Source organism: Saccopteryx bilineata, chromosome 4, assembly GCF_036850765.1.
Source record: "Saccopteryx bilineata isolate mSacBil1 chromosome 4, mSacBil1_pri_phased_curated, whole genome shotgun sequence".
Taxonomy (NCBI): Eukaryota; Metazoa; Chordata; class Mammalia; order Chiroptera; family Emballonuridae; genus Saccopteryx; species Saccopteryx bilineata.
In genome coordinates this window covers 269357941-269380561 of record NC_089493.1, presented here as the reverse complement: position 1 = coordinate 269380561, position 22621 = coordinate 269357941, and the positions used below count along the sequence as shown (strand labels likewise).

General features: G+C 46.5%; 2 pseudogenes; both read left to right on the top strand.

Moving 5' to 3' along the window:
- The first annotated feature begins 946 nt into the window (after positions 1-946).
- LOC136335708 (ADP/ATP translocase 3-like) lies at positions 947-1839 on the top strand (annotated as a pseudogene).
- A 2991-nt stretch (positions 1840-4830) lies between these two features.
- On the top strand, positions 4831-12588 carry LOC136335707 (large ribosomal subunit protein eL18 pseudogene; annotated as a pseudogene).
- Positions 12589-22621: the final 10033 nt, after the last annotated feature.

Below are 22621 nucleotides of genomic sequence, written 5' to 3'. Positions count from 1 at the left end.
CAATAACATCTACAACCAGAATCTCTAGATATGCAGCTGGCAATCTGTATTTTTAATGCCAGATGATTCTAATCTTCATAAAAATTTGAGAACCACTGCTCTAAAAGGCAACCTGATCCTGTTACCTCCGTGCTCTACTGCAGTACTTTTCTCTCTTCTGAGAATCCAAAGCCCTTATGATGGCATAAAGAGCCCTCCAGGGTCTGGCTTCTTCTGGTTTCTATGGCTACCTCTCCGATTCCATTATTTTCCTCCTTAAACTCTGGATTTAGCCACCTGATTGCTTGCAATTACTGGAAAACCAGGCTCTAACACTTTTGCCTTGTGCTCAGAATGTTTCTACTGCAAGCAACAGAAAACTTGACCAACAATGGCTAAAACAAATATGGACTTATTTTTCTAACATAGCAAGAAGTGTAGGTAGAGCGTCGGCCTAGCGTGCGGAGGACCCGGGTTCGATTCCCGGCCAGGGCACACAGGAGAAGCGCCCATTTGCTTCTCCACCCCTCCGCCGCGCTTTCCTCTCTGTCTCTCTCTTCCCCTCCCGCAGCCAAGTCTCCATTGGAGCAAAGATGGCCCGGGCGCTGGGGATGGCTCTGTGGCCTGTGCCTCAGGCGCTAGAGTGGCTCTGGTCGCAACATGGCGACGCCCCCGGAGGGGCAGAGCATTGCCCCCTGGTGGGCAGAGCGTCGCCCCTCGTGGGCGTGCCGGGTGGATCCCGGTCGGGCGCATGCGGGAGTCTGTCTGACTGTCTCTCCCCGTTTCCAGCTTCAGAAAAATGAAAAAAAAAAAAAAAAAAGAAGTGTGAAGGTGGGGGGCTGCTGACACTGGTTGGTTCTGTGGCTTAGTAAAGTCAGGGCACTTTCAGCCCCAGCGGGGGAAGCACTGAGCCAGCAGCGCCTCCACTCTGCCCCGGGTGCTTCTGTGGCACCCTTTGTGACGCATCATGGAACAGGCTATCTCCTTTGCCAAGGACTTCCTCCCTGGAGGCATCATTGTCACCATCTTCAAGATGGCGGTGGCCTCCATCGAGCAGATTAAGCTGCTGCTGCAGGTGCAACATGCCAGCAAGCAGATAGCAGCTGACAAGCAGTACTAGGGCGCCCTGGACTGCATTGTGTGTCCCCAAAGAGCAGGGTGTGTTGTATTGTCTTTCTGGAGAAGCAACCTGGCCAAAGTCAACTACTACTTCCCCTTGCAAGCCCTCAACTTCACCTTCAAGGATAAGTACAAGCAGGTCCTTCCTGGGGGGCGTGGACAAGTGCACACAGCTGTGGAGGTATTTTGCTGGCAACCTGGCATCAGGTGGTGCTGCCTGAGCCTCTTCCCTCTGCTTTTTCTACCTCCTGGATAAAGCCAGAACCTGTTTGGTGGCCTGGGAGACTGTCTGGTGAAGATCACCAAGTCTGATGGTATCCAGGGCCTCTACCAGGGCATCAACGTCCCCCTGCAGGGCATTATCATTTACTCGGCCGCCTACTTCGGCAGTACCACATGGCCAAAGGTATGCTCCCTGACCTCAAGAACACCCACATCGTGATGAGCTGGATGATCGTGCAGAGACATCCCGGGCAGCCATGGTCTCCTACCTGTTTGACACTGTGTGGAGGCGGATGATGGCGCCCATGTCATGTCCAGTGGACTGCTGGCAGAAGATCTTCAAGGTCAGGAAGACAAGGTCTTCTTCAAGGGTGCCTGGTCCAACATCCTCAGGGGCATGGGTGATGCCTTTGTGCTGTCCTGTATCAAGAGCTGAAGAAAGGCATCCAGGCATGTTCCTCATCTAGACATGGTGACCAGGAGAGCCACATAGAAGACTTCACTGTTGCAACTCATTGATTTCCAGATTTCAATGTTCTTGCCCAGCCAGATCATGTGTACAGCGCTGGGGAGGGCTCTGGAACGGGCTCCTTGATCGTGGCCACTGGTGCATTGATTGGGGGGATGGGGACCCTGACGTCCTCCTGTATCCATGGGTAGGGCTGCTCCTCCACACGGGCCTAGAGCTCAGGTGCTGGCAGGACCAAGCTGTGTCAAGTGTTTATTTAAAGAAAATCATGTCGCCATTTTTACTTAAGCACTTTCCTCTTTGCACAGCTGAATATTTGCAATTATTTTCTATGTTGTGTATTCTGCTGCAAACAATTAAAACCGAACAGACAAAAAAAAAAAAAGAGGCAGGATTTGTATTCTTTTAGATTTGTCTTCACAATTGCGAGGGGCTGCTGCCGCCTTAGGTATCGTATCTGGATTCAAGTCAGGAAAGAGCAGCACCAGCTCAGCAAAAGCCTTCCCAGAAGAACCAGCAGAGTTCCCTTAATGCTTCACTGGTCAGAACTGTGCCACATGGCTACCCTGGCAGCTAGGAGGTAAGTAAATATTTGGCTATTTCAGGCTCTCTGGAGGAAGTGGGAAAGGCAAGCGAGGTCTGGAAGATTGAAAATGGCGTTAGGTTAGCCTTTTGCCTGGGGAGTTCCAAGTTAATTTTTTTTGTTTTTAAATAAGAGGAGGGAAGATAGTGAGACAGACTTCCACATGCGTCCCCACCCGGATCCATCTGACGACCCCCCTCTGGGACCGATGCTCAAATCAACTGAGCTATTTTTAGCACCTGAGGTGGACACTCAGAGCATTGAGCTATCCTCAGCACCCAGGGCTGACACTCAAACCAGTCAAGCCACTGGCTGCGAGAGGAGAAGAGAGAGAGAAGGGAGAGAGAAGGGAGAGAGAGAGGAGAAGAGAAGCAGATGTTTGCTTCTCATGTGTGCCCTGACTGGGGATCAAACTGGGATGTCCATACATCGGGCGGACTCTCTCTCCACTGAGCCAACCATTCAAGGTTCCTATGTCACTTTCAAGACTCATGCTCTCCCCTCCCCCAATATTTCATTTTGAAAAGCTTTCAAACTTTCAGAAAAGTCTAAAGCATTGTACAATTGTATACCTATTACCTAGATTCTACAATTGACATTTTACTCTGTGTGCTTGATCAAATCACAAATCTTAAGTGAGTTTTGACCTTCTATAAGTTTTGACCTTAATAAACAAACCCTTATCAAGATATGGAATATTATCACCACCCAGGAAGTTTTGTCATGTTCCTTCCTAACCAGAAGAACTGCCACCACAGCCCTCCCCTCCAAATGCAATCTTTGTTCTTGTTTCTTTCATAGTAGATGAGTTCTTCTTTTTCTAGAATTTCATATAAATGAACTCATAGAGTATGTACTCTTTTATCTAAAACTCAAGACATTTTGAGATGCTTAAGGACTGACGCTTTTGAATATCTTCTTTACATGCACTGCCTTCCGAAATAGTAACTGTAATATATGTATATATGTTTTAACTTACTGTTTACACATTGATCTTTCCTTTGTAGTATGGGATTCCTTCAAGGGAAAAGATCTTTTGTATTCATTCATCTTTGTATTCTTAGCACAGCCTCTGCAGACATTTAATAAATGTTTTTGGAATGAGCTAATGAAGGAATAGATTAAAGTTATTGGATCATAGTAGGTTAGTAGAAAATTTTAATTCATTTCCTTTCCTTTTATACTTATCCCATTTCATTAGAGTTAGCTGTGTGGGCATCTGTCTTCCCTGCTATGTAGATGTGCCCAATTCAGGTAGGGCTGTTTCTTAGGCACCCTTGTAACCAAGTGCTTAGCACAGTACTTGGCACATGGTGTACGTTTTTTTGAAGGTACAGATAAGTAATCTGTACACAGGTTCATTGTAGGACTGGGGTCCTGAAGATTCTCCTCAGTGGTCCTTTTCCATTAACAAACGGATCATAGACATTTGTTGAGAAGGGCAAAATGATGTGATGTTTTGTTTTCCATGGACCAGAGCTCTACAACCTGTGGTCTAGTGAAGCAGGCAGAATGGGTCTTTGCCCAGCCTTGACCAGGAAAGTCCTCTTCCTCTGCTCAATTCTTGCAGGTCAGTAACCCCGTAGTAATAGCTCATGCCAAAATGTTAACTGATCACTGAGATGGGGTTGGTAAGTGTTTGTGGGGTATTTTGCATTTGGCTTGGGGAATCTAGACCTCTCATATTCTGTCGAGTCCCTCCTGCTACACATCCAGGCAATTAGCATTTCTCTCCAACCCAGGTTCTGTTCCTAGCTTGGCATCAGAAGAGGTTGCCATTCTCCATTACCTTTGACTGCCTGGGCCCACTTCCATCCTCATATTCATCACTTCACGGAGAAATAAATCCCAGAGTGAAATGCTTAGGAGAGAGAGATCTCTTCCCCAGAGGAGATTATGTATCGGAGGCACCACCTTGTACCTCTTCCTAGCCCCACATATGTAAGAGCGAGAAGCTGTTTCTTGTCTCCTTCTTTTAAGATTGGTTCCCTTCTCCCCAAGCACCATGGCCGCTCCTGCACATTTTGTTTTTAGCACGCCTTTTGGAGCCCAGGTCCAGATTTCACTGGCGTGTCCTGAAAGCATTAGCTCACGGACAGGATCTGGGCTCGGCAGAAGAAAATGGTCCTGCAGCCTGGGGTCATGACCTGAGTGTTAGACCTGAGTCCCGGCCCCGGCTTTGCTATTGACCCCTCTGTGTTAGTTCCATGCTTGGAGCCTCAGTTTCCCCTTCTAGGTAAAACATCCTAGATTCCATCTAAAATCACTGCCAGGTCTAAAATTGCACAAGCTATTCAAGAGTCAGGTTCAATTTGAAATGTCAAATTTAGGCTCCACATGAGAAAGACCTCAGCTGGCAGATCAATAAGGATTCCAAAGAAGTCATTTTTCAACTGCGAGTCCTTCATTCATCATTATCTTCCTTAATCATCTCGTCGCCAGTGCCGGCCCCGAGCCAATGGATCTGCCCAGCTGCCCAGCTCCCGCTCTTCTGGACGGGCAGCAAACGCCGGAGGAAGCAAACGCAGCTCGGTTGGACCTGGCACAGGGCGAGACGAAAGTATTACTCAACACAGAAGCGGCTTCCGGCCAGAGATCAGAAGGCTTTGTCCAGGTTCAGTGAGTGAGGAGGGCGGCCGTGTACGCTAGGGAGGGTGCAGAGCGTAAAGGCGTTTGTTTGGGACTGGCCACCGCAGAATGCTCTGTGCAAGGGACACAGTGATTGGAACACCTTGTCCGTCTTGATGAAGCATGGAGCACCATGTGTTTTATGTTGGTGCTGAAAACCACCTAATGGATTATTTTGGGCATCTTGTCTCCTCCATGTGAAGGCAGTGGTGTCAGGCATCCCCAAACTACGGCCCGGGGCCACATGCGGCCCCCTGAGGCCATTTATCCGGCCCCCCGCCGCACTTCCGGAAGGGGCACCTCTTTCATTGGTGGTCAGTGAGAGGAGCACTGTATGTGGCGGCCCTCCAACAGTCTGAGGGACAGTGAACTGGCCCCTTGTGTAAAAAGTTTGGGGACCCCTGCAACGGAGGCCAGAGGGCTGGCCAGCCTTGAGAGGGGAAAACCAACGAGGACAGAGACACTGAAGCTTCACAGAGCTTGCTGGAATGCCTTTCCCCAAACTAGAGCTTAGACACAGAGGTGCTTACCCGCTCTGTACCATCCATCCACTTCCAGACTGCGTGCCTTAATTAGAGGCAGTATTTTGGATGCGTGTCATACCCCGCTGCTTGTTAACAGCACCTCGCCTCTCCACTGTCGGCTGCACGAAGTGACTTCCTCAGGAATATTTCAAAAGCTGGAGTGCAAAGGGAAAAGTGCTTTTCAAAGGCAAATGCAGTGTAAGAAAGAATTGAAGGAAGTCAAGCATTAATCTTTATCAGAGTATCTCAACCATTTCTTTACTACACATTGTTATTGGCACAAATGTACCTAGTGCCTTATGGAAACCTGATAGATGAACATTTAGGCGATTATAAAGGAATAAATCCAGGGACATTTATGCCTCCTACAAAAGGACTTCTCACTTTACTGAAGATTGCCTTCAGGAGTTTTTTTTTTTTTTTTTTTCTTCCAAAATAGCAGCTTCTCTGTGTGATTAAAATGTGGTCTGATTTATACACCTGAATTGATTCTATTCTAGCCCAGGCTAACTTTAAACTATCTTCCTAGAGGCAGGAGAAGTGCCTGCTTCTCTCTCTCTGACTGCTGCTCTCCTTTCCAACCTTCCCCAAGAAGCCATGCCGGGGGAAGGTTGGAAAGACCGGCGGGGTCTGGGCGTGCTGCCGAGGCCACGGTGCCAGGGCTGGGGGGGCCTGGAGGTGCATTCCAACCCAGATTTGACATGCGAAGACTGGGCTCCCAGGGAGAGGACATACCTTCTTTGAGATGATCTAGCACGTTAGTTCTATTCCCACTCCACAATATTATCCCCTTACTATAGTGCCTTACTTTATACCTGCTTATGTTTTTTTTTTTTTTTAATTATGATTGATTTTAGAGAGATGAAGGAGGAGAGAGAGAGAGATCTGTTTCTGTATGTGCCCTGACCAGGGATCAAACCTTCTGCGTATCAGAACAATGCTCTATCCGGCCAGGGCTACCTACACTTGCCTATTTTTCTTTAATTAAGTGAGAGACGGAGAGGGAGAGACAGACTCCCACATGTGCCCTGACAGAGATCCACCCGGCAAGCACCCTACTGGGAGATGTTCTGCCCATCTGGAGCTGCTGCTCCATTGCTCAGCAACTGAGCTACTTTAGCACCTGAGGTGAGGCCATGGAGCCATCCTCAGCACCCAGGGCCAACTTGCTCAAACCGTATGAGCCATGGCTGCAGGAGGGGAAGAGAGAGAGAGAAAAGGGTAAAGGGTGGAGAAGCAGATGGTCACTTCCCTGGTGTGCCCTGACCAGGAATTGAACCTAGGACTTCCACATGCCGGGCTGATGCTCTACTGCTGAGCCAACCGGCCAGGGCCTACATCTGCCTATCTTAAATCGTATCCCTAGCCCAGGGGTTGGGAACCTTTTTGGCTGAGAGAGCCATGAATACCACATATTTTAAAATGTAATTCCGTGAGAGCCATACAATGACCCGTTTACCTTACACATTATCCAATAAAAATTTGGTGTTGTCCTGGAGGACAGCTGTGATTGGCTCCAGCCACCCGCAAATATGAACATGAGCGGTAGGAAATGAATGGATTGTAATACATGAGAATGTTTTATATTTTTAATGTTATTATTTTTTTTTATTAAAGATTTGTCTGCGAGCCAGATGTAGCCATCAAAAAGCCACATCTGGACCTGGCTGGTTGGCTCAGTGGTAGAGCATCAGCCTGGCGTGCAGGAGTCCTGGGTTCGATTCCCGGCCAGGGCACACAGGAGAGGCGCCCATCTGCTTCTCCACCGCTCCCCCTCTCCTTCCTTTCCTTCCTCTCTGTCTCTCTCTTCCCCTCCCACAGCCAAGGCTCCAATGGAGCAAAGTTGGCCTGGGCTCTGAGGCCTCTGCTTCAGGTGCTAGAATGGCTCTGGTTGCAACAGAGCGATGCCCCAGATGGGCAGAGCATCGCCCTCTGGTGGGCGTGCCGGGTGGATCCTGGTCGGGCGCATGCGGGAGTTTGTCTGACTGCCTCCCCATTTCCAACTTCAGAAAAATACAAAAACAAAAACAAAAACAACAAACAAAAGCCACATCTGGCTCTTGAGACATAGGTTCCCAACCCCTGCCCTAGCCCCTCTGATGTAAGGAATTGTTCCTAGTGAAAAGGCAAACCCTTAGCCTAGAAGGTTAACACACTCAGCTCCCATTAACTTTCACCTTTGTAAGACCTGGTTTGCCAGGTTTCTTCTCAACATGACAGCTCTCTAAAAGAGGTTTGGGGTGCTAAGTCATGGAGGCAGGGAGCCAATGGGCCAGTGGATATGGGGTCAGGCTGGAGCAGAAAGCCTGAGAGCAGCGTGAGCGGCTGGAGAGAAGGTGGCAGGAGAGGAAGGCAAGATGAACCGCAAAGCAAAGTGTGCTTGGCTTCTTACGTTTTTTCCCATTCAAGCTAAAAACTGGCCTTTCTTACCTACTTTTCTTATGTTTATAATTACATGTGCCATATGTGCCTTTTGATTGCAGATGCCTTAGAGCCTAAGCGTGCTTCCAAACCAAACACTGAAATGGCTAGTTCACCGTCACCCTGCCTTCATCTCCCCCTCTCCAATCCATTGCAATCTGGTTTCTGGCGCCCACTCTTCGGGTCCCCAACAACCTCCATGTCCCTAAATTCAGGGTATACATTTTTCAATTCTTATATCTCTTAACCTCTTGGCATCACCTAACAAGTCCCTCATTCTTAAAAACCTCTGTCTCCCATTCGACTGGTCCTCCTGAATTCCTCCAGGCTCTCAGGCCATTCCTTCTCTGGTTTATACAGATTCACTTTTAAGTCTCTTTCCTGAACCCTCTTCTCATTTTATAATCTCTCTGGACAACCTTTTCTTATCCACATCTATAGCTTTAATTATCACCTTCATGAAAATGACTCACAAAGTGGTACTCCAACCCAGACCTCTGTGTTCCACCTCCATGAATCAACCCTACTCGGCCCTCTTGTTGGATGTCTTAGGATCTGAAGCTCAACACATCCCAGACCGAACTCATTTTCTTTGTCCCACAGATCCAGACTTCTTGCAGTACTCTGACTGGTACAACCATGGACCTAGTTACTCCAGCTTGAAATATTGAGGTCACCTTTGACTTTTTCATACTCACTCCCCCCCCTATTCAATCTGTCATCCAATTCTGTCAAGTTTACCTACTAAAAATCTCTCCAATCCATCCGCTCTCATTCTCCACATCCACAGTCCATCCTCTTTTACCTGGACATCTGCAGTAGTCATGTGACTATTCAACCCACATCCATCTTAGCCTGCTCTAATGTGTTCTCTACACTGTATCTGGAATAATCTTTCTAAAACACATGTCAAAGAGTGCCCATCTTTCCCCGTGCCTAAAGACCTTTTATGGCTTCTGGTTGTTATTAGAATAAATGTTTAAAGCCTTTCACATAGATGCATCATGCTGGGCTCTATTCTTTCACGCCCTGCCACCCAATCACATTGACCTCCAGTTGTCTTGTTGAGCTCTTTCCCACCACAGGGCCTTTTCATGTGCTCTCCCCTGTGCTTGGGACGCTGATCCCTTCCCTTTCCATGTACTCTCCCCTTTCTCCTCAGCTCACTTCACTTCCCCAGGACAGCTATACCAGGCCTCCTCCACAAGGCCAAGGCCTCATATTCTAGTTCCCGGAGCAATATATTCTTGATCTTTTCATAAAAAACCTGACATGTTTTTCAAACACATGACTTCTGCAATGTTTTTGATGGAATATCTGGGTGAAAGATGATCAATTTTAGTTGAAAATTTACATTTTTGGTATAATTACTTACTTGTCTAATCCCCACACTATACAGCAAACAATAAGAGGGGATACCTGACCAGGCAATGGTGCAGTGGAAAGAACATTGGACTGGGACGCAGAGGACCCAGGTTCAAAACCCCGAGGTCACCGGCTTGAGCGCGAGCGCGGGCTCATCGGGTTTGAGTGCAGGATGACCAGCTTGAGCAGCAGGGGGTGGTGTGGTGGTGATGGGGGGGGGGTGGTGGAGAGGGATGGGTTTCCTGGCTTGAACATGGGATCACAGACATGACTTCATGGTCTCTGACTTGAGCCCAAAGGTTGCTGGCTTGAGCAAGGTGTCATGTGCTCTGCTGTAGCTTCCTGGTCAAGGCACATATGAGAAAGCAATCAATGAATAATGAAGGTGTGACAAAGAAGAACTGATGCTTCTCATCTCTCTCCCTTCTTGTCTGTCTGTCCCTCTCTTTATCCCTGTCACAAAAAAAGTGGGTCGATTACACCTGCTTTTTCTTATCATTGTTCCCCTAGCATGTAATGCAGTGCCTGCCACACAGTAGGCATGCCATAAGCACTTGACTACCTTCTTATTAACTGTACCTTGGTTTTCTTGTCTAGAAAATGGGAATATTACTAGGAACTCAAGCTAGATCACAGGGTCTATGACAGAACCGAATACTGTAAGTGACTATGCTTTGACAAACTAAGGTGCTAGCCAAATATTAACGTGAAGTATTGACACTAATGAAGGAAATAGGTCACCCACATGTATCACAGAAGAAACACATTAAAAGCATTTACCCCATTGCCTAAATGAGGCAAAAACAGCCTGGTCTTGTGTTCTGAAAAGTCTGAGGACTTTTAGCCTCAAAAGTGAAACGAATCAGACAGCGACCTGTCTCAGTTTGGGACTCTTCAGGTAGCAGGCGTGATAGACAGTTTCTCAGCCGATTTGACCCACAGCATAGGGAACAGCTGGGTCTCGAGGTTGTTCACTTCACTACAGAGATACTCATTGTCTATAGATAGTTTAAGTAGTTAAACTCTCCAGATAAATTATAACTCTTGAGATTATAAGCAAATGTAGGCTGTAAGACTTTATCCCTCCAACTGTCTGTTATTTAGAAAGTCGCCTGTCTCTGTGGCCTTACCTGTCAAAGGGAATACTAAAGCCCACCTCACCTCATCTGCTTCAGGGTCATCGGTAGAGTCTAAAAGGAAGTTAAACAAGTGAGATTATTTTGTGAATTATAAAGCTCAATACATGATGAATTCATTCTTGTTAACAGTAATGGTTGGTATGATTATTATTAACATTCTACATGTAAGTCATCCCTATAAATAGCCACGGTGATTAATTAGGTTACGATGTTCCTGCCCAGACACCTGCTATGGAACGAGAAATGCCTCTCAGATGACTTGGGTGAAAAAAGAACAATAATTAGGAAATCAGAATGTTTCTAGATTTAGCACTTTATGGTCCCCAAGTGGCCTTTTTCTGTCTTTGCAAAGAACTGTGCTGTGTCACCAACAAGAATGGAGTTTTCTTGGTCAAAAATAAACAGGTTACCTTGATAATGGCAATGTAGGGCTTCAAACAGAATGGTCGGATGCTCTGAGCATCATTCAGCTGGTGTCCTCCGTAGGGCTCTGGCCCTTCAGCCACATACCCATTAAAACATTGAGTAAATAATGTGTTTTAACCACACGCCAGGTTTCAGGGAATAAAAATCTCTTTAATTATGAAACGGTGTGCACATCTGTTAGGTGCACATGCTGGGTGTCCATTTTATAAACGTACAACTATGAGGGAAAAAATGAAAAATCATACACAGAGAGATGAATCCGGAGTACAATAGGAGAGGCAAGAACATTGTTTGAAGAGAAAGACCTAGAGGACTCTTTTTGCTAAATTTCTGATGGTTCAGAATTTTGCACCTGTCAGTGCCTTTTATTTGCTTCAGTATAAGATATTTCTTCAGGCTTACGGACAACTCTGAAATTGCAAAATCTGCATGGAAGCACATTCGCAGAAATGTAATCTTGTCTTCCCCTAGACCTGCGGGGACGACAAGTGCCTGGGTTTCCATGAGCTGCACTCGGGATCCACGTGCCAGAGAGATGCAGAAACCCGAGCTGCCCAAGCGAAAGGTGACCGCGAAGAAGGACCTTGGACTCAAGGGCCTGAGTGCAGCAAAAGTGAAAGAAGTTCACACTTTTAAGTAATTGAAACAACTGCTAATAAATACACTTGCCCCAAGGACGTGAGATAATAAAGGCAGGCAGCTGATCCAACTTCCCATGCAGCGGAAGAGAGGGAGAAGGAGGTAGCGTCCTTTATTAAAATGCAGCCAGGGCGTTCGAGGGTAGGCACCAGGAGCAACTGGTGATGCCCTCAGTAGATGGCAAAGACTTGTTCAGTTCAAGGACATCAGCACCAGAGCTTGAGGAATTTTAAACAATGGAATGGAGGCTGGAGTGGGGGGGGGGGTGAAAAGGAGCTCAGGTTGTGTCCTCCTTGGCTGGCTCCTCTTTCTTCTAAGCACACTATCTGAGCTGAGCTGAGCTGGTGTCCGTGTGCCTAGGTTTGAAACCCGATCTACTACTTACTAGCTGTGTGACTTTAGAAAAGTTACTTAATCTCTCTGTGCCTTAGTTTCCTCTTCGGTGAAACAAGGATGATATTGATAGAAAATTCCCTTCAGGGTTGTGAGGATTAAATGAGATAAGCTTTCCCTTTCCAGACCTGATGGAGCCTACATGAGGAAAGTTGACATCTGCCACAACAAAGACCAAAAGTCTTGGCTCAGGAAGAGCCAGGGCATCTACCTACCACTGTTGGTCAAGCTGTATAGGTTTCTGGTCACAAAAACCAACTCGACCTTCAACCAAGTTGTGCCGAGAGGTTGTTTCTGAGTCACATCAACCAGCCGCCTCTGTTTCTTTCCTGGCTGATCTGTAAAGGAAGTAAAGCTTCTTGTCCGGGAAGGCAGAACCGCTGTGGTTGTAGGGACTGTAACCAATGATGAGTGTGCGTGAGAGGTACCCACACGAATGAGTGGGCACTGTGTGTGAGCAGCTCTGCCCGAAGGTGCATCCTCAAGGCTGGGGTCAAGAGCTTCACCTCAAACCAGCTGGCCTGGGACTCCCCCAAGGACTGTGGCACTGTCCTGTTCTCTGGTCTCAGGAGGACACGGAGAACACCATGCAGTCTCACCAAACCCTGCGTATGCTCCAAAAGCCTGAAGTACCAGCGTGCCGCAGGCCGACAGACGAGCTTTGCTACAGAAGGATTTTAGAATGCTGATTAGAAAACTAAAGGCCTTTTATATCTTGTCACCATTACAGGCTCACTGATTCCCTTACTTTAGCCCGAGATTCTGAAGCCTGCCCCGGCCCCTATTGGCTCCCTCATTCATTCCGACCACCCCCACTGCCAGTTCATCCCAGTCTACTCACTCCAATCACTTGACTAATCTTCCTAAAGTTCCACTTTGCCTTGGTGAATCTCCTGCTTAGGACCAAAAGCGACTTCTGACTGTCGCTGCAGTCCAATTCAAAGTTCTATCTTGGAGTCAGAATTATTTTGTATCTGGATTTGGGTGGTGCTTCAATGGTGTGTTGATTAGTCTGCATGGACGGCCCTCACAGATACCGCAGACTGGAGGGCTGAGACAACAGAAATGTATGTTCCCATAGTTCTGGAGGTCAAAAGTTGGAGATCAAGGTGCCTGCAAGTTTGAGGTCTCTCTTGTTGGCTAATAGGTGTGGGCTTCTCCCTGCGTCTTCACATGGTCCTCCCTCTGTGTGTCTGGGTCCAGATTTCCTGTGCTGGTAAGGACACCAGTCCTACTGGATTATGGGCCACCCTGATGATCTCATTTTAACTTAATTACTTCTTTAAAGACCTCGTTCCAAATACAGTCATATTAAGAGGTACTGGGAAGTTAGAACTTCAACACATGATTTTTTTTTCATTCTGGCCAGGTAGCTCAGTTGGTTGGAGTGTCATCACAATGCACCAAGGTTGTGGGTTTGATCCCTGGTTAGGGCACATACAGAACTCAACCAGTGTATGCATGGATAAGTGGAAAAACTGGTTTTTTTTTTTCTTTTTCTGTCTCTAAAATAAATACCTAAATAAATAAATAATTTAAAAAACATATGAAGTTTTTTGGGATAGGGTGGACATAATTCAGCCCATAACAGTGTATGTATGGGAAAATTCATCAAGCCATACTCTCAAGGTACAAAAGTATTTTATCTATATTATACTTTAATAAAATATTTTAAAAACCAACAATCATAATAAAAAATCAACCTCATTTGCTTGACCTCCAATCCAATTTTCTCTCATCCCTTCCCAGACAAACCCTCTGTATTCTTCTCGCTTCCCCAGTTCCCTCTGCACACTCTTCACCATCTTTGTTTCCACCCCCACACTCTCCCCTTTCCTCATCTCCATAGCTATTAAAAATCTACCCTTCAGGGCTCAGCTCAAGTTCCATCTCCGGCATGCACACACTTATTCACACGCTCCTTTTTCATTCCACAAGCATTTAAGGAATGTGTTCTATGTGCTGAACTCAATGTTCTGGAGATGGACCGTGAGAACATACTCCCTGCCTTCAAGGAGCCTGCCACTTGGAGAGACTGATGAGTAATAAGCTGCCAGGATGGTGATGAACACAGGGTGTCTAAGTCTGCTTAAGCTGCTCTAACAAAATACAACAGACTGTGTGGTTTGAATAATGGATATTTATTTCTCACAGGTCTGGAAGTTGGAAGTCTAAGATCAAAGGGCTGGCAGGGTCGGTTCCTGGTGAGAGCCTACTTCCTGACTTGTAGACGGTTGCCTTCTGGCTGTGACAGAGAGAGAGCTCTGGTGCCTCTTCCTCTGCTAAGAAAGGCTCTGATCCCATTATGGGGCTCCACATCATGACCTCATCTAATTACCTCCCTAAAGCCCCACCTCCTCTTAATACCATACATTAGAACAGTGGTTCTCAAAGTGTGCACCAGGGCATATTGGTGCACACTAGAAGATTTTCAGGTGCGCCCTATGGTATTCCAGAGAAATATGTGCCTGTTGGGGACCAAAAAACCAACAGGGATTTGGAGTTTAGATTTTGGGGGAACAGAGGTGTGGGGAATTGGCTGTAAACTCTCAGCCTGCCCAACCCCCCACCTCACTTGCCTGATTAGGTTGCAAAAGGCTGTTAAGCTGTGGTGCTGGATTGTTTACACTACCCCCCATGTTCCCCAGAAAGACTGGAGGCAAGTTTCTTCTATCCTTTGTTTGGTGTAAAGTTAAGATGATATGTATGGTGGGGGTTTTCTGCACTCAACACAATTAAGAGTAAAAAGAGAGGAATTCTTTGATGTATTGATGAGGAAATGAGAGTTTGCTTTTCAAATATATGCCCAAACATTGAAGAAACCGCTAGGACACATCAGGCTCATGTTTCTCATAAACACAAGAATGAAAAAACTTAACACATTGCGCTGGGACCTGCCAAATTTACTAAATCTTACTAAGAATGTATCTATATATATAAAAAAATAATTTTATTGTCTTTTTAAATTTTTTTAACCCCTCTTTTTTATGAATTCTAAGAAGCATAACAAAAAATGTAACATAAAAATGTTTTTTAATGTCAGAATAAATTTAATTTTGTCATATTTATTTCATTTAATTACATAAAAGCATGCTTGAACTTTATATTTTTTCTTTAATATTTGACTTATTATTATAACATATTTCTCAGAAATTTGTATATAGTGTACCTACAATTATTTGTAGGATTTTATTCTATTATTATTTTATTTATTTATTTATTTTTTTTACAGAGACAGAGAGTGAGTCAGAGAAAGGGATAGATAGGAACAGACAGACAGGAATGGAGAGAGATGAGAAGCATCAATCATTAGTTTTTCGTTGCGACACCTTAGTTGTTCATTGATTGCTTTCTCATATGTGCCTTGACCGCAGGCCTTCAGCAGACTGAGTAACCCCTTCTCAAGCCAGCGACCTTGGTTGGGTCCAAACTGGTGAGCTTTTGCTCAAACCAGATGAGCCCGCACTCAAGCTGGCGACCTCGAGGTCTCGAACCTGAGTCCTCCACATCCCAGTCTGACGCTCTATCCACTGCGCCACTGCCTGGTCAGGTTATTTGTAGGATTTTAAATGTGCCCTGACTTCAAAAGTTTGAGAACCACTGCATTAGAAGTTAGAGCTTCAACATAAACATTCAGTTCACAACACAGGGCATAATGGGAGAACAGAGGAGGGGCACTGAGCCAAATTTTGCAGGCTGTTTTCTGATGGCATGTGGTCAGAGGCCCTATGGATGAACAAAGATGAGCCAGATGAGAGACTGGGAGAGGGGGAAAGGCGTTGATGCTTCTTGCGAAGGGGTGATGCAGACAGTGGGTGCTGAGGCTGAAGAGGGACTCCGGGGGCAATTTGGACACTTTAGACTTTACCCTGTGGGTAGAGAGGTGTTACTGAAGGTGATAGTTGGTCAAAATGATGGTTTAGAAACTTTTTTCTGGCAAGGGAGAGGGGGATGAATTAGGGGTGTCCCAGTGGGAGGTTTCCCTAAACTCTTTACATCCCAGTTTAGAATTCGATGTTGCAATTTTTTTCCTCCCAGGACTCTAGATTTCTCCCCTCTCCTAATTATTATAAGCTTGTTCTGGCCAGGGCCCCTGTTTTCTCCAGGGCCACAGCATACATTCTCCATAAAAACCCTAAAGGGATCCCCTCCTGGGTTTTTTTTGCCCCATTGCCATGTCAGATGTCCCTACAACACTTTCTTTGAATAGAGAATGCTTTTTCCTACATGCTTATTGTGCTTGTTTTATCGGTCTTTCTTGGGCATGTCCAGAAAATGGTCTGAGGTCAAGTGCAAAGGTCACAGAGCTGTGGGCAGAAGCAGTAGGACATGGAGCAGAGTTTCTCAGATCTTGACGTGTGCACAGACACGGGGTGGGGGTGGGTTGTCTCTTGTTGAAACTCAGATTTTCATTTCCTGGATCTGGGGTGAGGCCAGAGAGGTACTGCTTTTCCGACAAGCCCCTTGGTGACACACATGCCACAAGCGCACAGACCACACGTTGAGTAGCAGGACGTGAAGGAAAGCACCCCAGCTAAACACCTGAGGGCCTGGGTTTGAGTTCTGCTTTGTTGGTGAGAGGATGCGAGACCTGGACCGCATTGGAGACCATTTCTGGGCCTCAAACTTTATCTTGACAGAAAGACTTTGCCCCGTACATCTCTAAGGCTCTTTCCAGCTTTAAAAATTAATCTCCGATTTGGTCAGTTACATCTGGCAAAATCATTTTGAGATCCTTGAAGAAAAGAGGTATATGAATTCAGTCCATTATAGTTATTAATGTTACTGATAGAGGGGCCGTGGTTTGAGTTCCAGTGGATTAAAAAAAAAAATAATCCTTTAATCCTCCTAGCATAGTCATTCACCACTTGGCTTGGCACAATGTAGATTGCCGCTTTGAACGTGCTGGGCTGAAACAAAAATCTCAAGTTGGGATCCTGTTGGCATTTCTATTCCCTTTGTGGCTGCGCTGTCTGGGCTAAATGTTGAAATAAATTTTCAGTCTCAAAACAAGCATCCATTTACTTTAAAATAAAAATTTTAAAGAGATGTATACAAGCCCCAAATTTACCACGGTAGCCTGGAAAGAACAGGTGCAACTGAGTGTGGAGATCTGAATTTAAACATCGCTAACTGGGGATTTGGTTGATGTGATCCCTGAAGGTCTCAGCCCCGCTACTGTACATGGATGAAAAGGGTGGATAATGAAGAGAGGTATAATCTCATTTGTTACGGAAAGCTATTCGTGACAGCTCATTGGAGCCTCCGCGCTGAAGGCCAATAAAGAGGTTAAGCATTTCTTTTTTTCTCCCCCCTCCCCCCCACCAAATGCTGATTATTCAAAGCAGTGGCAGGAAAATCAGAAAACAGCATCACAATAAGATAAAGGCAAATACTTGCTTTCAAATGCAATCCTCTTCTTCAGAATTAACAAGCTGCCAACTGGAGGAACAAGTGGAGGAACATCGTTGGGACTGGTGGGCTCCACTTCATTCCCACAGGGCTGGTGGAAGGGAGAGGAAGAACTGCAACTCAGGGGCAGCAGGGGCAGCGGGGCGTCTGTGCCTGTGTGTGCCGTGGTGGGGGCGGGGGAAGGACAGGATGCGGGGCGTCTGTGCCTGTGTGTGCCGTGGTGGGGGCGGGGGAAGGACAGGATGCGGGGCTGTGAGGGAAGAGGCTCCAACAATGGGCCACTAAGCTTCAACAAATTACTCATCTCAAAAATAAAAAAAAAACAACACAAAAACAAAACACTTACAGACCCTCCATTCAAATCCGGCTTATAAGATGTTTTTCTTTTGTAATAAGTGATTTTGAGATAGCATGTGCAATTATAAAAAATGTATAATAAGTACAGTCATTTGCCACTTAATGATTGGAATACATTCTGAGAAATGGCCTATGTCGTTGTGCAAACATCACGAAATATGCTTACACAGACAGACCGAGATGGTGCAGCCCACTACACTCCGGGGCTGGATGGGATAGCATATTGCCCCTAGCCTGCAAACCTGTGCAGCCTGTGACTGTACAGAATACTGAAGGCCACTGTGACTCCATGGTCATTGTGTATCTGAATGTGTCTAAACATAGAGAAGGTATAGTAAACATTGGTATAAGAGACAAAGTGTGTGTGTGCTGAGTGTGTGCGTGTTGGAGGGGCTGGGGGAGAGAAGTGGACTGAGGTGACAGAAGAGGTTTGAGTAAACATGAGGAGGAGGGAAGGGGGAAGGATTGGACAGACGGAAGGAAGAGAAGGGGAGAGAAAGGGAAAGCAGAAACAGAAAGCCATGCAGAGGTAAGGCTTGAAAGCAATAATGAAATGGAGAGGCAGTGAGACAGGAGAGAGACAGAAAGAGACATGGAGAGAAGGGAAGTGAGTTTGTGCACACGAGCATGTGTGCAAGTGTAGGTGTGCAGGGACAGGGAAGAGTGGGCTGGGGGGGACTCTGGGCTCCCTCACCCCAGCCCACTCCCCTGGATCTCGCCAACTCCGGACCCCAGCCAGGGACTCACGGAAAAGTGGACAGCATGCTGAGCCTCCTTGTTCATTCAATCACTCAGAGCTAGTAATAAATGCAGAATCGTAGTTGAGTCCAGCCTTTTCTTTCAATGTTGCCCAGGCCCTGACCAGTTAGCTCAGTTGGTTAGAGCGTTGTCCCAAAACATCAGGTTGTGGGTTCAATCCTTGGTCAGGGCACATACAGGAAGCGAGCAATGAATGCACAACTAAGTGGAACAACAAAATGAATGCTTCTCTCTCTCTCTCTCTCTCTCTCTCTCTCTCTCTCTCTCTCGTCCTCTGTCTATCTCTCTAAAATCAATCAATAAAAATAATTGCAAGCAAACGTTTTGCTTATAATCCATTACAATCTTAAGGGACCACTGTCATATATGTGGTCCCTCACTGACCAAAACGTTGCTATGCAGCGCATAACTGGAGGGTCCGTCTCCTCTTTGCCAGCCTTCTCACCCTGCAGTTATAGCTGATGTGAGTTGATATGACAATAGTAAAACTATTGTGGCATGTTTTAGGAGAGGCCACCTTTCCCATAGGCTTGGTGCAGAAACTCCTAACTGTCCAGATTTTCAGGAGGCTGCCTGCCCAGCCCCGCACCCATGATGCAGTTCTCCGAGGTCCCACCTGCATTGCTAGAAAGCTGTCATCTCTCAGCCCAAGCTGCGGGCCTTGCAGTATGCGAGGCTCCTCTTGTTAGGCCTACATCAGTTCCTCTGGGTTGTGCAGCCTCTAGACTGCCTGTAATTCCATTTCTAAGAGGATCCTCTTCCCAAGCAACATGGGGCCATTTGGATGTTGTGTTGTCTCTTTCCTAAGCATGCTGCTTAGCCAGAGAGAGAATTCCGTTACTTCCTTGTCCCCCTAAGTCACAAAGCTCTTCTTTTCTATCCTGAACCCAGGAGGCCGGCTCTCCCCAACCCCCACCGCCTCACCTGTATTCAGTCAGCCCCTTCCTTCTCCCTGGATTTCAGTTGGTCAATTTGACTTCAGTATTATGTTTTTTTTTCTCCAAAGATTTTGCTACAAAAAGCCCCCCAAACAAACAAACAAACAAATACCAAGCAGACATGTTCTTGGGGATTTCTATTTTTTTTTTTGTAATATCATAGTGGGAAAACAACTCACATGTACATCTTTAATTTCTTCTATTGCTGTCCTAGCTTCCAGGTGCTAAGATCTAACAGGGCTGTGGCTGGTGTTAATGGCGGTGCAAACGGCCCCTGTATACCCCGTGTGCTCACAAACCACAGCCTCGAGTGCGTACGCAGAGCATGAAGGCATTTCACAGAGGATGACTGAGGAGGAAGCCTGGACTGGCAGCCAGACCACGTGGGCTCAGCTCTTTAGAGCTGGTATCGGTTACTGCATCTCCCTGAGCCTCCGTGTCTTCATAAGAAGGCCAGACGAACACTCGGGGAGGACACAGAGACTCTGCCAGTACATGTGCCGGCGTGCACATGGGAGCCCAGAACATACTCCTCTCCTCACTTTTTTCATTGGTTTCTCCTCAGTCAGGAAGACAAAAGCTCTGACCCTTGGCCTGTCTCCAGAAAGCTTTGCTGTTTGCTTTCCTTTGTAGACAATCTGGACACTGAGAGTTGTTTTCGTGGGACGTTAGATAAAATAAAACTTGGGCAGTACCCTGAGGAAGGAACTCTCCTGGGGTGTCGGTCAGTTCGCCAAGCCTGAGAGGCACTCCCCCTCCGGTCTGGGTAGGCTCAGAAGGGGGAGCTTTGTTGATTCCCATGGGCTAAGGGAAGGCCCCAATGGGCAGAGCTCTATACCCTCTCCTCAATGCCGCTTCCTCAAGGTAGCTAAAGGGAAGAAGACCTGGGTTCAAATCCTACTCCACCTCTCGTGTCCACATGAACCCAAACATCTGTGCACTGAGCTCTGCCGCATTCCCGCCATTGTTTTAGGAGCTGGGGATCCCGCGAGGAACAAAACGTCAGGGGTTCTGCCCTTACAGATCTCCTGGCCCAGTGGCAAGCTGCTTAACTGCTCTGAGCCTCAGTCTTCTCGTTTGTGAAATGGAAATGCTACTACCTAGCTCGTAGGTTTGCTGTAAGAGTCAAACAAGGTACAGCTGGGGAGCTGAGATCAGCGCCTGTCACACAGTAGACTGCATGTTTTGACATGAGCACTTCAGTTATTTATTACAACTCTGAACACAGGTGTGAGTTTGTTTTCCTGGCACGAGAGAGGCATTTATCAGTATCTAACCAGTAGAACTAACTGCCTTGGAGAGGAAAGTTCCCCCTATATATTTAAAGATGTTTAGATATATTTAAATAAATGTAGGAGAAATGGCAAACTCAGAATGGTGAAATGAGAGAGGAAAAGGGAAAAACTATTAATATGGTTTGCCTCTGAATGATATGATTTGCTTAAACTATTATGCATTCTTTCTTGAGTAAAATTTTTAAAATAAAATTTTTAACAGCAAAAAATATTTTAATATATAAAACACATTGCCTGGGCTGGCAGCGCAGTGGATAGAAAGAGCATCATCCTGGAGCACTGAGGTGGCGGGTTCGATTGCATGGGTGCTGGTTGGAGCCCCAGTCAGGGCACGTATGAGAAGCAATCAGTGGGTGCACAACTAAATGGAACAACGAGCTGATGTTTCTCTCTCTCTCTCTCTCTCTCTCTCTCCTCCTTTTCTCTCTCTGTCAAATAAACAAATAAAACACATTAACCAGTGCCACTGTGGGAACTGATCAATCCATTGGATGAAATTTTCTCCTAAGGATATGGACAAGTTTCCCAAAATAGCCCCTCCACAATTATTCCCCCTGCACCTGGCCTCAGCTGCACTCTGAACCCGGAAATAAGGGCTCGTGCTGCTGTTACACCGTTTCCTTCTGCAGCCTTCCTCCAGGCCAGAGCGACCTGAGTGAACGAGAATCATTATCATCTCTGACAATCCCCGAAGATTAGCTCTAAGGGAAAAAAATGGAAAAAATTGCGTTGTGCAAGTTATAGTGTCTTAATTTTAAAGCCACGACGAAACCACAGAGCACAGTAGCACACTGCTATTTATCAGAGACAACGGTTAAAAATGCCAGTTTGCGTAGTACGTATTTATGTCTGTGAAAATGCAGTACATAGTGACCCGTCTGGTCTCTGAACTCCAGATTGCTCTTTCGTTTAGATATCTTAATTCCTCCCAGTCCCCAGACCAAACAACTCAAGTGACAAAAGAGCTATTTGCTCCTCTGGGTAGAGTAACAGGGTGTCCCAGAACAGTTTTCCTTGTGGGCTGCCAAGCAGCCTGCCAGAGCGCTTGGCCTGAGGGAAGGCTGAGGTCACAGCTTGGAGCAGGGCTCCGGCGGTGGGCCAGGCTCCCCGGGGAGCACCTGGAAGGCTTTCTGAGCACTCCAGGGGGATTGTAACCGGGAGGGGAACGCCAACAGGGTCAGGAGTCTGCCAATTAGGCAGTGGGATTTGGCACGAGATAGACTTGGGATTACTTGCTAATGTAACACTATTTGTACCCCACGTTGGTAAGGTCTAGAAAGCATTTGAAATCAGAATAAGAATTGCAGGTGCTTTATCCTCTTGGGGGGGGGGATTCCTAATTATTAAGTTCTGGAGCAGGAGTGGGAGCTATACCTTTCAGATCTAACTTTTCCACTTTGCCCACCCAGGAGTGGGTCCCTGTACTTGAGCCCTTCTAGAGACCCATATTCTTCCCTCCGCACCCCTTAGGCGCGAGTCAGACAGTGAGTCCTATTTTAATTCGGAGAGGGGGACTAAACCTCTCTCTGGTACTGGCTGAGTTTGTCTTCTTCCAGGTGACAAGGTCCCTTTCTGCCTCCAGGCACCTATATTTAAGTCTGGACATGGTTACCTCTGTTACTCCCCCCTCCACCTTCTCCATCCCAACCTCCAGCCTCAGGACTGGGAGACAGACTCGAGGGCATTCCGTGGGTTGCTTTGCCTCAGCCTCATAAGCCTGCCCTAAAGTCAATCACCAACCCGCACTACAAAGGGACCAGGGTAAGGAGAAGTCAGAGTTCATGAACTCTAAGGGAACCCCTCAATTGCTAGGGTTTGGCTTGGTCCCTGATGCTTTGAATAATTTATAAGCATTTATAATCCCCCACCCCCAGCATTTATAAGATTTTTAATTGAACATAGAGCATGCAAAATACACCCTGTTTGGATTCTTTTATACCTTTCCATTCTTAC